The sequence below is a fragment of the Aquila chrysaetos genome, chromosome 21 (assembly GCF_900496995.4).
Source record: "Aquila chrysaetos chrysaetos chromosome 21, bAquChr1.4, whole genome shotgun sequence".
In the NCBI taxonomy this organism is placed as follows: Eukaryota; Metazoa; Chordata; class Aves; order Accipitriformes; family Accipitridae; genus Aquila; species Aquila chrysaetos.
In genome coordinates, this window is record NC_044024.1 from 4,477,059 (window position 1) to 4,492,225 (window position 15,167).

The following is a 15,167-nucleotide window of genomic DNA, read 5'->3' on the forward strand; positions in this document are numbered from 1 at the left end:
TGTAAGAATAGTATTTTGTTTTTGTTAGATTTGCTTTTTTCCCTTAAAATTGATGTATTCATTAAAAAAAGCCTTTGGCATAAACCCAAAGAGAGAGAATGTAAAATAATTAGTAAAATAAAATAATAAGTTAAGAAAGCAGAAACAAATGAGCCCCAACTATACCACTAAGGGCCATGAATGATTTTAAGATCAGCACTTGTCATTGTTGCAAACAGCATTTGTATTCATGCCAAAAATATACAGCTAGCTCAAAATATCTGTGAAAATCTTATGGAAGGCAGAGTCCTTAAACACATTAAGACAGTTAATTTTTAACTTTCACTTTTAAGCATATATTAAATGTGTATTAAGACAAAAATAGTCTAATTTCATACTTTATCATCAAGAAATTAAGAAGATTTTCCCCTGCTGTCGAGCATCTCATATTTATCACATACTTGGCTATACCCACTGACAGAGACAAGATATGTTTCTTCTGATATTCTGCATTTCTCCTGTTGCAAAATAGATACCGGAGTTAATAGATAACAATGTCCATAAGCTATAAACATAAACATATAATGGGAGCAACCTCCAGTGTCATCAGGTTCAGGCTCCTTTTGTGCTGTTCCATACTTCATATTTGAAGTACTGCTGCTGCAACTCAAATAATTTATTTCCTAATGTTACTGAACTCTCTCAATACCAGTTGAGGCTTTTGTGAACTACTGATGCTATGAGGATGGGATTATCCACTTCAGATGATTAGAAACCTTCTTCTCATTGAGCACTCTGATATATTCATGGCCAGTGAACATTCTTCATGATTAATCACAAGCACTATAAGTTTTAAAGTAGTTTAATATGTAAAAAAATTGAAACACCAGGTAAACAACTTGAAAATATCTTTTTATATTTTACTAATTTTACTATTTACTAATAACAAGAAATACCAGAGGTATTTCTCAATGCCCATGCTTATAGCTTTGCTTTAGAGAGCAGTGTGCTAAATGTTATTCAAAGCAAGTTTTGGGTGGATTTTAAGGAACACCATCTTCCTCAATGGAACTTAACTCCATAATATTTTGTATGTTGTAGATAAGGTTTCCTGGGATATGTATAGTTAGTTACCCTGGCATTTGGATTTTTCACATTTTTAATTTCACGTTTCTATCTTTCAACAATTATTTTACCCATTAATATTAATCTTTCCTTCCTTCCATACAGGATTATTTCTAACTGATGCTTCTCACACGTATTTCTGTCACACATCAGATTTTAATGATGAACAGCCAAAAGAAAAGAAAATCACTTAACAAAGGTTTCAAAATGTGTACTGCATTCACTTTCTTTGTGAATGACCTGATGCACAGAGTGCTCCAAAGTAGATAAACATCTGATCCAAAATTACCGAATCAGCATATTTTGCTAGAGTATTTGCTTCCTCTTTATCACCCCTGAGTTCCATCACACTATGGAGTTTTACAGGGGGATCACACAAAACCCCTCTCCATAAGTTTCTTAAGAGTCAAGTGAAGGAAAAGAAATGGAGTTATGAGAGATAGCAGGCTCCTCCTTTTGCATGATTTACTCACATTCCTAACTAAGGCACAACAGTTATCAAACTGGACAGCGAGGGTTTGATTTTCTTCATCACCCTAGAAGCAGCTTGCTGAAGAGAAGTTGTCTGTAATTTAATGTCCCTGCGTGTTACTTGTTTGGTTGGTTGGTTGGTTTGTAGTCTTTAACCACTTTTCACTATTTTTTTTTTTTTTTTATTTCATGATTTCATAGCCTTGATATTAACTGTTGATGTAAAACCTTATAAATGCCTAAAGGGGAAAAAAAAGCCCATCAACTTTATATATAATTTTAAATGCCTTGGCTACAGTAATAGTACCTTCAAAGGATTCAGTGTATTTAAAGCACAATCTCCATATTTAAAAGTGCTGTTGATCAAGCTGAGCCTTTCCAAGGGTTCCTCAACTGATGTCTTTAAGTGGCTTCTATAATTTCTTCTGTGACTGATGGCAAACTGACTGAACTGAACCCATATCTACATGCATTTGCTTTGTATAGTAATTGAACGAACATACTGTAGTTCTGTTGCAAAAATAACTTGCAGCAAGAAAGCCTTCTGCATGTTTTCCATCAGAAGCCTCATCTGTGTGATTAATTATCTTCAGAAACTCTGCTAAAAATTGAGACTGCAAAAGATAATAATTTTTTTAAAGTGATCTGAAATACTGTTTAATGATATTTCTTCTAGATTAGAGAAATAGTGATAATGCTTTAGCTATATTAGTTAACTTGATAATATCTGTGAGTTTGGGTTTTATCCTTTAAGTACTGATTTCCATTTGTTTCATTTTTGCTTTTTATCTGTATTTGAAAACTTTTAACTTCCACACTACAGTCTCACAGTAAGTGGAAATACATCTAGTCAATCAACTTATAACTAAAGAGTGATTCTCTGAGACACTCCTTCAGATAATTTCTACCAGAAACCAATCACTCAGAACTAAATATCTTTTAAAGAGTGGAAATGATACTGTGAATACATTTGGGGGGCATATGGGAATTTTCCTGTAAAGTAGAGCTATGGCAGACATTCCTGTGCTTCCCACTACCCAAACTACAGAGCTGCACATCTATCTGATATAGAAAGATATCATAGAAGAGAGATATAATAAAGAGATATGAGAGGCTCTCATACCTGCTAGAAGAGACGTGCTTTTGAGATTTTAGTCAATGTATGAACATGACCAGAATCTGCATAGACGGTTGAAGTAAAAAAAAAAAAAAAAAAAGTCCTTTTTTGTACATGTTATCCTTTGGACTATATCCAGGGCTTCTCTGGAATGTCTGATAGTTGTATCTCTGTGGTGAGGGAGATAAATTTAGTTAAATATATCTTTTTGTCTACTCTACAGAATAAGGGTATTCAAATGACGGATAGAGTGGGCTCAGAGACCGTGCCTGTGAAACAAGCTTTGTGATCTGAAAATAGGTATTCTTCTCTTAAATCTCACTGGACCATCTACTCCAAGGTGAATACTCTGGCAGAATCTTATTTGTAAAATTTATGAGCAGATAGGACTATTTAAAACCAAGAACAGCCAGCCAGTCCCACAATGATTAAGTAACCAATGATGATATGTTCCTAAATGTGTAAGGAAATATCACTGCAATCTATAGAACAGAAGCCATGGCTTGTTTAGAAATGGTAAATATGCTGTGGGATACCACAGACTTTGCTGAGAGAAAATTCCAACTATAAATACCAATAAGTATTAAGGCTGCACTTAAAATGAGACTCAGGAACAGAAACAAGAGGGCAAGGATCTCAAAATCAGCCTGGTTTTTGGTACATTTGGCTGATTGATGCTTGGATTGCTGCAATATCAATTAATGCAAAAGGTGCATTGATTAATCAATGGTTTTCTCATCACCGGGCAGTTCCAAGCTTCTTCTGCACTGGTCAAGGAGTAAGAATTCCCACTATGTCTTTTTCCACCGGAATGATAACTAACCTCACCTGTTCTTCTCTCCTCATCCTCTCACAGTCCTGCTAACTTATCTTAATGAAACTCTCAGTAATGTTATTTTCATTGAGATTTCTGCCACTAACGAAGGTCTGTGGAGAGAATGTGGCGGGATGTACAGGTGAACTCCTTGAATACACAAGGATTGGTGCCAGCCATAAAAGAGTGTACTTCCATTCTCCTTGTAGGAAGAAGACAACAGCATAAGACTAAAATTATGATAACTCAAATCTGTCTTTCTGAGTGTGTGCAAGACAAGCATGAACTGAGCACTGTCATATTAGAGAGAAATGCAAGCTGAGAAATGCAAGCTAAGAAATGGACGTAATCATCCTCTTTACTCTTTTTCTTTCTTTCTTTCTCTCTTTCCTTCTTTTTCTCTCTTTGTGTCTCTTTCTGAATGTGGAATGTGGAATATGTGTATGTTTGATCACTTTTGTTCTCCAGCTCCATAACAGCATGAACACTGTATATGAGCATTTAAATACTTTAGTAGTTGGGTCCAAATCTGAATAAATATCTATGGCTTGGACCCCTGCTGCTTAAAGCTATTTGCACTCAGATCAAATTGTGACCTCCAGAAATGGAAGTATTTATGTTGAAAAAGAACTGAATAAAATATTTATAAGGTCGTTGTTACAAACTAGAAAAATTATGATATAAATATGATTACACTGTATAAATCAGATGAAATCTACACAATCTGTGTTTCTTTAAAGAAACCCAAAATTATTTTGTTTCTGAAGTACACATAAAAAGAATTTCAATAACACTGTATTTTCAGACTCTATTGTTAAGGGATACAAGGAAAGCTTTTCCCTGGTTGTAATATTTTCTTTATAAAAGCATTATTTCAGACAAAGTAAGCTTGGCTCATTTAAAGTCCTCACAAGGGACAGATACATTTTGAACGATATTTTGAATGTTTTTGATTACCTAGAGGAATAATATCCCAGTTTTTGAGATCCCAGTGTGGCTTTATTTTCTGGACAACTCAGTTATTCTCTCATCCTCTGACCTTATTACGATATTGTTTTTCCCTTCTCTTCACTACATCATTCTGTGAGAAAGCTCTATATAAATTTGATACAAATCTCGTTCACGTACAATATCTGCAACTTAGTCAACTTCACAAGGCATAAAAATAACAATTCTTTTCCCTTATACCTTAGTTCTTATTTTTGTACAATATTATCCATGTGCTATAAATTCCCCTACAGTGAACTTACAAAAAAAAAAAAAAAATTAAAATCCATTATATCCACATCAACTGTAGAATAAAATTTTTGTTTCCCAGGTCAACTCCTGTTTTTTCTTATAATGCATCAATTTAAATGCAGATGGCCAGGAGAAAGAATATTTCTTCTCTTAGATTGTATACAACCACAGTGATGGTGAGATGATTCAGACACTGTAAAGTGTGCCTCTATTTTGGTCAGGAAGCTTTGAGTGGTTTCAAATAAGTGATCTGTTCCTTTCCGTAACTTTTTTGTGTTAAAATGAATGGAAGCATTTTGTAAGTCTAAAAGAATTCTAGATTATAATATGTCTGCAAGTAGATAGTTGCTAAGTTAAAGACATCCATGGCATGAATTGTTTAGATTTGAATATACTACTATTATTGTATCAGGGAAAAAATTGAGTCTAATGGGCTGCCTTGATTTAGATTACAAGGAAGTCAAATGGTTATGATGTCTCTTCCTTATTTGCCTATTAGAATATTTGGACAGCATGTGATGATTTAGGCCAACACTAAATTAACACTGTTCATAAACAAGGAGAAATTAAAATGTAAAACATGACTGAGGTATGTGCCAGAGCTACCATACATCTGAAGTTCATTTTGAATTCCTCCAATTTCTGTATCTGTTATTGCTGGTAGCTGTGTCTATAGTCCTCTTCTAGGCCAACATTTTCTCTAGCAAACATTCAATATATTTAGGGCTAAGTTATACTTTCTGAAATTGAGGTTACTTATAACTTGGTCTACAGATCATTGCATCTACTATGGAGATAACTCTACATTCATTATGCTTAAGTTCAGATCTTCATAAAACATGTGAAATTACTCAAAATTTGGTGGGTTTTGTTTTTCTAACTTTTGCATATAATGGCTTTGTGCCATATATGTGCATGTATAAATATGTATAATATATATTTACATGTATGCAAGGAAACAATTATATGGATTTAATACGACATCAGAATACAAGATGCATCTTTAGCATCTTCACGATTACTGGGGCTTTTTTTCATGTTTAATATGTAGACTTGTTTTCTATTTTTAAAGGCATGCTGATTACAGGTAAACCTCTATATCAATGTTTTAATGGAGAAGCAATCTTCTCTGAATGGAAAAGAAACCCAAAGTGCCTGTGGATCAACTCTCATTTGGCAGTTGAAAAAGTGGGACTGTCTATTCATTGCTTTTGTTTGTTCTCTATTTTCCACAGTGAATCTGACAGACAAGTATCTCTTGAAGTCCTGAAAGGGCAGAGAGATGTATTAGATCCTATTCAATCTCTTTTTTTTTTTTTTTTTTTTTTACCTCCACCTCTTCAGGAAGTCATATGGGAATATTAAAGGCATAAAATCTAGCAGAATGTAACCAACTGTACTTCACCGAGGACAAAATTTGTCCTTTCCACCCCTCTCTGTGCCCATGTTCGTAACCAGAGCCTGATCACATGCAGACATTGTTCAAGAACAAACAGAAATCCTATTCCTCTGTGCAGCTGAGTTGAGAAACAAGTGGACTAGTCAGTCCATAGTTCAGCAACTATGGTGTTATTCTCTTCAATGCCCGTGATCAAAGTTATAGTTGAAGCTTTATTCTGGGGCTAAGCATTAAGGTAGTAACAGCTACCTCCCTGGATTTATGTAGTGTTTTGCGCTGGAAGATGCCGGGTCATTGTGAACCCAGTAAGAAAGGCACCCGGACTCTGTAATGCTATTTATTAGAGCTAGCACTGCAAGAAGAGAATAGCAGAGACAATCTCACGCCTCTTTAGATGCTGGGAGCCCCGAGCAGCGTAGCATCGAACAGGACTCTGACCGACTTGCAACATGCCACGCAGAGCCCATCCACAGCAGAGATTCTCCCTTTTCAGTGTTTCAAGCTATTACAGACTTCTCTGACAAGGAAACTCTAGTTGTCATTTCTATAGTCAAACAGAAACGATGTTGTCATGAAAACTTCTTGCCGCACTGTCAGATAAAGGCAAGGCCACGCAGGTGGCGTAAGCGCCGGTACCGAGCGGGAGCTGCCGGCAGGTTCCTCCGTTACAAAGAGCTGCCTCAGTTTCCCCCGCGCCCAAGGCATTCATGCACCACAACACGTGCCCGAAGGCCACGCGGGATGGGCAGCGCGGCACGGAACGGGCGGGCGCCTGCGCACCGCAGCTGTTACGTGGATCGCTAACTCCTCCCTGGGCAACGGTCTTCTGGCCAGGATCACTGCGACTATCCACAGTTTTTTTAACTAACTTACGATGCAGCTGTCTCTTGCTATATAGATATCTTAAATAGTTTTCCTATGTCTAGACTTGCAGAAAAACATGATTCTAGAAAATAGCACCTTGCATATGATTAGTATCCTATTGCCATACGTTTACTTAGAACGTCATTGTGCTACCATTGTTCAGCCTGGACAGTGCATTTCTCTGCAGGCATTTCATACATTCCATTTCTCTTTTTGGCAGTACGCAATGCAACCTCCCAAGGTTTTTGCCAGAACTTCTGAATCTGCAGCCCCTGCTCCCTCCTGGGGTGGAACTGATCCTGCGTGATGTGATGAACAGAGTGGGATGAATATGCTAAGAACAGAGGGGAGAGATACACAGAGATTTCTCCAGAAAACCAAAAGCTGGGTATATTTTTTAGTGATCCCAGACACAACTGTAAGCAAAGCTAATTACAGGACTGTATTATTCCACAGCTAAGAGGTCAACACTTGAACAATTTCAAGACAGTCTCGGTGCGATAGCCTTCTCCATAACCTTGTCTTGGTGGTTTTACCACTAGAAGAGGGAACTTACTTGTCAGGCCTTTGTGAAGGGTAAGATGCAGCAGGGCTGAATACAAGTGACAGTATTGGACCTATTGTGAATACATCAGTATTTTCAGCAGGTCCCTCATATGTCAGAAGGAAGATGACAACTACCTCAAGGCACTGACAGTCTAAATTAGACAGACAATGTGGCTGAAAAGTTTAATGTCTTAGGTAAACCAAGGGAGGTCAAAACTCAGCACAGTGAGGATAAGTTAAGTTATCTTACCTGGCTGGTAGACTTCACGGAAGAAATAAGTTTATGTATGGGCTGCCTCCTCTAATTCTGAATTCTCAGAGCTTATGAATGATTGTTTATCTGCTAACAGCCTGCAGGGATTTGGTAAAATAGCTACAGCATAAAACTGAAAAATAATTGAAATAAATAAAGTACTACCTGGCAGTATCCTTGTTTATTCTATGCATCTGATATTAACATTCTGATGTCTTATGCTCGTAATACATAATAAGAAATGAAAATGTCATAAAATCAATACCTTCTAACAGCAGAGGGAAATGTCACAAATTATCCCATTCTCATTATAGTTTTCAGACAGTAATTTCAGAAGCCTCCAAGGGATTAGGAAAGCTGCGTATATTTTTGCTCTACCCTCAGATGTCAGTTTTATTGTACATGATCTAGGCAGTGAAGGTTCTCTGCTCAGGAAGAAGTTAGAAATCAATTGTTTTGCCGATGAGATTCTTTTGCAAGGCTGATAGCTGCCTTTGTAAGTGTGAAACTACCAAATTCCGTGACCCTGCTTAAATTACTTTGAAATACAAAATTACACTCCGACCCCTTATGTGGTACAGAAGTGTGCTGTATGCACATACCGAATGCAGAGCTGTGTTGCTAATGAATAAAGTTTGCACGTTCTGAAGAAAATATATGAATTGATTATATATAGCAGATCTCATAACTCTTCAATATTTTCCTAGGAGCGCTTTTTTTTTTTTTTTTTTTTTTTTAACTAGGGATTAGAGTCTGATTGACCCTGCCTAGATAAGAATAAGCCTGGAAGAACTGGTCTTTCATAATCCCAGTGATGGTATTTGCAAATCTAGTACCACTGCTGTGGTAGTGGATGCTCCAGCTAGATTAAAGTGAAGCTCAGACTTGTGGTATCATCTGTGCATATATTTTATCAAGTTGATTCACTTGCTGTTTTACTACTGGTCCTAATCCTCTGATCAATCATGCCGCATACACGTTAGCTTGTATTCAAACTGCTTCGGAGACAATCAGGTTCAAAATACAGTGAATTCCAGGGTCTGCTGTCATAGACAATGTGGAAGGCCAAGCCCACCTGCATCACTTGGCTTGACAACAAGGACTTACTTCTTGTAGTACATAATAAAAACAGATGCAGCCATTCATTTCACATGAGCCAGAACCCAGGATATTTTATATCACATTAAGAAATCTTAGGAAAGGCATTCTGTGGGAGTCAAATAGATGCTATGGGACACTATCCACATGAATGATTCTTTCACCCAGAAAGGTGAATCATACCAAGTAAAACAAAAACAAAACAAAAAACCCCCACAAAAACCCACCCTCAAGAACAAAAAAACAAAACCAGGCTTTGGAGATAGTTCTAATTATGGCTATACATAAAATATAAACTGTCGTTGCAGCGGTTTGGAAAAGGATAATACCCTTTGGCTAAACCCCAAGAAATAAGAACGAGTGAAATGCGAGTCTTTCATTGTGAAATGTGTCCAGTTTTGATACAGAGCGCAAAGCAGATATTTTTGCCAAATACAAATATTGTCCCAGACTTCCTCATCAAAACATAAACCATTGTGAAATACCTAGAGCTAAAAGAATATAACTCATACAAATATGAAAAGGTTGTGATTTTTAATGGCATCTCTTTCCCGACAAAATTTTATCCAGAGAATTTAGTACTTATTAGATTGTAGGAGTCTGAAAGTTCAGATGGTTGCATAGTGTTAACATAATTTGGATGGGATCAAAGATTCTCTGTAAGGGAAATACTCAATGGGTTACTACAGAGATAATTCACACAGTTCATCTGAGACTTCTAAATAGCTCTGAAGCTCAATAAAGCATATTATTTCTTTGAAAAGCCCAGTTTCCAAATAAAGGATATATTAATAAAATATACATTAGATTATATGAATTTTTTTTAATAATGTTAAAGTCCATTGGAAGCTGGAGCTAAATTCAATACCAAATCCTTACTGTACATTATATGGTCACTCTCCGTTTGTTACAAAGATGGTGTCTAAACTGTCAGGACAGGACACATGTCTCACTCCCCAGGGCTAGCTGGGCATGTCAGGTATACTCTTTTTTAGGATAAAACCCCAAGTGTACTATTCCTCTGCCCTATCAGCTGCCTATGGGAATGAAGAAACACTATGCATCCTTCAGTTAGTAAGCCAAAGTGAATAATCAGAGCATACCTGGATAGGTCTGTGCTCAAAAGCTTAACTGTAGAAAGAGCAGCAAAGGACAACTAATAAAATAATGTTCCACTGTATTTAATATGCTTTTTTGTTAGCACAGTATATAAGAGCCAAATTCTAAACTCAGTCCACCCGCTCTGAGGCACTTGGATGAAAAAGGTGAACACGGTCAATATCCTGGACCTTGCCTGTAAGAATAAAGACTAAACTCTCTCAGTGGGCTGAAAGAGCTGACACCACCCCCCCAATAAGAAATAGATTTTTTTTCATTAACAAACCTGAAAAATATATTCATCAATCATTTCTGACATTATGCACTTAGAATGCATGAATGAAAAACACATTAACTAAGCATAGATAGCTATAGTAGTGAGCAGAATGGCTCACGATAAATATCAGATGAAAGTGACAGCTGTTATCACTACATTCAGTATTTATGTTTTTCTAGTTAAAAATGACATCTTATTTACAAACAAAAGTAACCAGCTGAGGAAAAAATAAACAAACAAACAACTAACTTTGGTTTTATTTGCTTTAGAGGAAACATTGCACAAAAAGCTCCTTTCAAGTTTACATTTTTCTTTTTTTATTGGTTCCAGATCACTCTCTTTTGTTTTTATTTCCACATGAGTTCTTTTCAGGCAAGGATTTATGTGCCACTATATATAAAAAAAGGTCAGAAAATACACTCTAATAGAGGAGACCTATTTTTTTTTTGTTCTCTGGAAGATGATACTGTAGGCTATTTAAATCAGTCCAGGAGAGCTCCCCACTTTCAGTTCTGCCCAAGATTTTGTGGGGATACCTCCTGGTATGTCTTTCATCTATGGAAACTGTTACAAGTGATGAAAGGCCCTTTTACACAAAGGAGAAAAGGATACAAACAATCACCTTTCTCATTATGGACACCTCCCTTACATGCAGGTGAGTGAAATCTAGGCCATACTACAATTTTGCCATTGGCTTTAATTTCACATGGTGTGCTTGCCCACCATTTATGCTGCTTGAGAAGCCAGTCTTGTTGATGCGATTAGAAGGATATGGCACATAACAGAGCTGGCCTGCATTACAAGGACATTTATACGACATAAATTCCTTCTGAGTGTGGCAGAGCTACCTCAGGGCAACTGTGCTGCATCCTTCAGGAGTGCTGAATTTTAATTTTTTTTTTTTCTTCTTTAATCTCAGGTTTTGGGTTGGTTAGTGATTTTTTTTTTTTTCTCAGGCACTTGGCAGCACATCAACTCCAGAAATCATACCATTCCCGTGACCTTTAGATTCTAAACTAAGTAAAGTTTGGATTTCCTGGTTTCCTCATTTCTCTGTATTAGTTTCTTCCCCTTCTTCTGATTGTATTAGTGCTATTAGAGTTGTCCTTTCACACCATAACACCAGAATTTATCAAATTAAATGCTGTTTGGAGGGTTTGGGATTTGAGTTCTGAGTCTTGTTGTTGATGCCCTGGAAGTATTGCAGCTGAATGCTGAGTTATTAATGCTTAGTAATCATTTAAATCTTAACGGTGTCAAGCAGTTAATGAACAAGAAGGTACAGCACAGCATTTGAATAGATGCATATAGTAACAGTAAGGTAAATGTGATTTCCTCAAAGTAGAAAGACTTGATGGCTCAGTTATATCCCCAAAATGACTGAATATGCTTATGTCTGTCTTTGAGCTTGCTTTTTCATATGACTTCTGCTACACATTAAAAATACATAGTTAGTGTGTTTATTTTCAACATGACCAACACCTGTAGAACATGGAATGACTGGCTGTGCAATTACATCAATGCTGTGCATTGACCTTGAATTTTGAAAGGGCCAGCTGCCAGAAAAAGAAAGCTTTGATTTCATTGACTCATTAAATTAAACTCATTTTTAGCAAAAATTATCATGGGTGAATCACCGTATGTTCTTGAATTTTAGGAGACTGAGAAGATTTTTAAATAATCAGAGTTTCAGAGCTATACTTTTGAACAAGAATGTTTTCAACATTTCCATTTAAGCTACCTCTACAATCGAGTTGAATGAAGTTTTGAAACAGCAGGCAAAATCAAGCAGAGATATGAATGATGCTGGGAGTTGCACACTGTTTGCCAACAGATATTAGTAGCAGTTTTAGTAATTTAATTTTTAAGTAATTTAGAAGCCAGTAAATGAAGAAAATATTAAAATGACTAAGGTAAATCCATAAAAAAACCTTATGAGATTGCAGAAATAATTGTGACTTTTTTTTTTTTTTACTTTTATACTGAAAATGTTTCCATATTGTGTCCTGAATTAACTGTAATGTAAGTTTTAGAGTTGTTGAATATGATTCAGTGATTCAAGTTGGAAAGGATATGAGCAACAGAATCTGCTGCAAGAGATAAAGTCTTGGTAGGAAGAAAATCCAGACAAATAGGGGCACCATCTGTTCTCTTACAGTTGTTCTTACATTCATCACTAAACAAATTATGGCTACTAAAGTACAGATGCACCAATCACATCATGCAGAACATGGAGAAATGAGTAACCTTTGACTCAGAACAGAATGTTTCTGTGCCCAATCCTTCCTTTTTCTACTCTACCCATCCTCCTATGAATCTTCTAGAAACACATAAATAGACCCATCATATTTAAGAATGCTCTAACACTATTTATGAATTTTTATCAAAGTGAATTTAGGTAATGGTGGTAAAACTCAGGCTACAATTTAATGAAATTATAAATATTTGCTAAAACTTAGATAACAAGAAATGGAAAAGTTTCCTTCAGAAGTGGACTTTTGAGATAAACAGACATTCAGAAACTTCAAAGTTGTCTTCTGCCTTTACTATCTACATAAATTATTCTTTCTCTTGCATTAATTCATATCATGAACAACTATATTGTACCAGCTCCTAGGATCACATCCACCATAAGGCATTCAAATGTTTTGGGATTGTTAGAGGTCCCTATTATCAGTTTTATCTTTGAATCTTCCTTTTTCCATCCAAAGATGACTTAGTTGGTGATCTGTGACCAGCAGAGTTTCCTGAAAGCCAGCCACAGTGCTCTTTTAAAGGAATACCAAATAGGTGACGTCTTAGATGTTAAATTTTGTATTACTATTGATGTCTTAAGGAAAACCTACATCCAGCCCTACATACATCCCTAATCAGAATGATTTCTGATCACAATCTGCCTCTGAACTTTATTTTCTGGGACTGTTTCTGGTCTTATTCTAAGACATTTCATTGTATACCTCATGAGAAATAACAGCAAGATCTATATGTCACTTCCCAAAGAAAAACTCCTGAAGACCTTTTTGTAAGGCAGTGCCTTACTAGCACAGACATCTGTGCTAATCAGCGCTGAACTTTAGAAGAACTGATTTGTTTTGTTTAATACAAACCCCTGTGGTTTGGGAAGGCTCAGCTTTTACAGACTCAGTTTGCACACCCTGTTTCTTTGAAGTAATCTGTAAGACTGCCCATTGATCTCTTGCTTTTTGTTATGATCACTAAAAGTTTTCCAGAGTGCATTGCAAGTCATATTGCTGACTGATTTCTGCATAAAACAAAACCGCAGTGAGTTTGACTGTGAAAAAGAGAATAGGTGATAAAGAGAATATTATGTTGCATTAGATGGTAAGAAGATATGTCAACTTCAAAGATTAAACCAAGATCATTATGTGAGCTTCTTTTGTTAAATAAATGATGTTTAGAAGAACAGAAATGGGAAGCAGAATTTAAAAGTAGGTACTCAAAAAATACAGTAATTTGTTACAAAAATATATTATGCAGATTTGCATATTATTTATTTCTTTAAAAACTGAAACTAGGTAAATGTGATCTTTTGGAAAAAGAAATTGCACCTTCTAGATTGAAGTGCTATGTGCAGATTAATGGTCTTAGCCACAGCTTCTTTGATCTACCTTTATCCTCGGCCAGCAATATCTCTGCCTTTTTTTTCTGTCAGAAGCTATAAACTTCAGCTAAACTGACTGGCTATACTGCTGTATGGATTTTTAATTTTTTTTTTTTTTTTAAAGTAAAAATTGCTTATGCAGAAGTTTGCAAAATAGCATACAATTTTAAGTTGATTTATTGACAGTTTCCTCTCCTTCATTGTATCGGACAGATTCTGGCAGAGAGAGTAACTAAGGAAAGCAAAATGAAAGTATTTACATGTAGAGCTGGAGGAGGGCAAGTGACAGCCACCCTAGCAGAAGACTGATGAATCACCAGACTTCGAGATACAGTATTTGAAGCATACAACGAACAAGTATTTCTGTAAATGAACTTGAAGCATTGTGCAAGGTTCATGGAGTTGGAAACAATTTTTATTGTTCTATTTTAAAAGCCTGCTTACATTTTAGAAGACTTTTAAAAGTGTGGCCTTACTATCCAGCCTTCTGCTCCCCATTCTGTCTCTTCATGAGAAGTTACTTTCTCTTATATCAACAGTAAAAGTATTTGTTATGCCTCCCTAATTTTATTTTTGCTGTGCTAACATTTACAGAGGGAGAAAGAGAAGAACAGCTCGAATTCTTTTTTTGTCGTTGCATCAACAGCATATAGTAATTTTCACATATGAAGCAAGCCACAGGTAAGAATGGTAGGAATGGTAAGCAGGGATGCCGGCAAGTGTGTCAGGTGACAGCCACGGCATGCTGACCTATGTGATCAATAGACACTGGCATGACACACCTTTTGGCTGGTACCACAAAAGGTCCAGAGGTAGAAGTCAAGGCTTAAAAAAAAAAAAAAAAAAAAGACACACAAAAGAACACCCTACTGCTGTGACACTGTGATCGACTCTTGTTAAAATTAGTATAAGCAAGGCCTGTCTTACTTGTGCAGTGCCAATAACCTGCAAATTTCAGAATTAATTCTAATTTAGGTTCAGCGAGATGATAACTATAAATGCTTCTGGTTTAAGTGAGAACAACAAAATACCAAGAAACTGTCAGTAAGGACTATGTATGTTATGTTGAAGCTTCATATAGACACGCTTTAAACGGGAGGGAGCATATCCTTTGGTACATATGTTCAGTTAGTAAAATACTGCACTGGTCATCAAGAATTGCCCCACACTATTTTGTCTCTGTATAACCTCACGAGTTGTTATAATTGCACAGTGCAGGTGTGCTGCACTCTACGCTACCCCTTGGAGCGAGCAATGGCACCTGT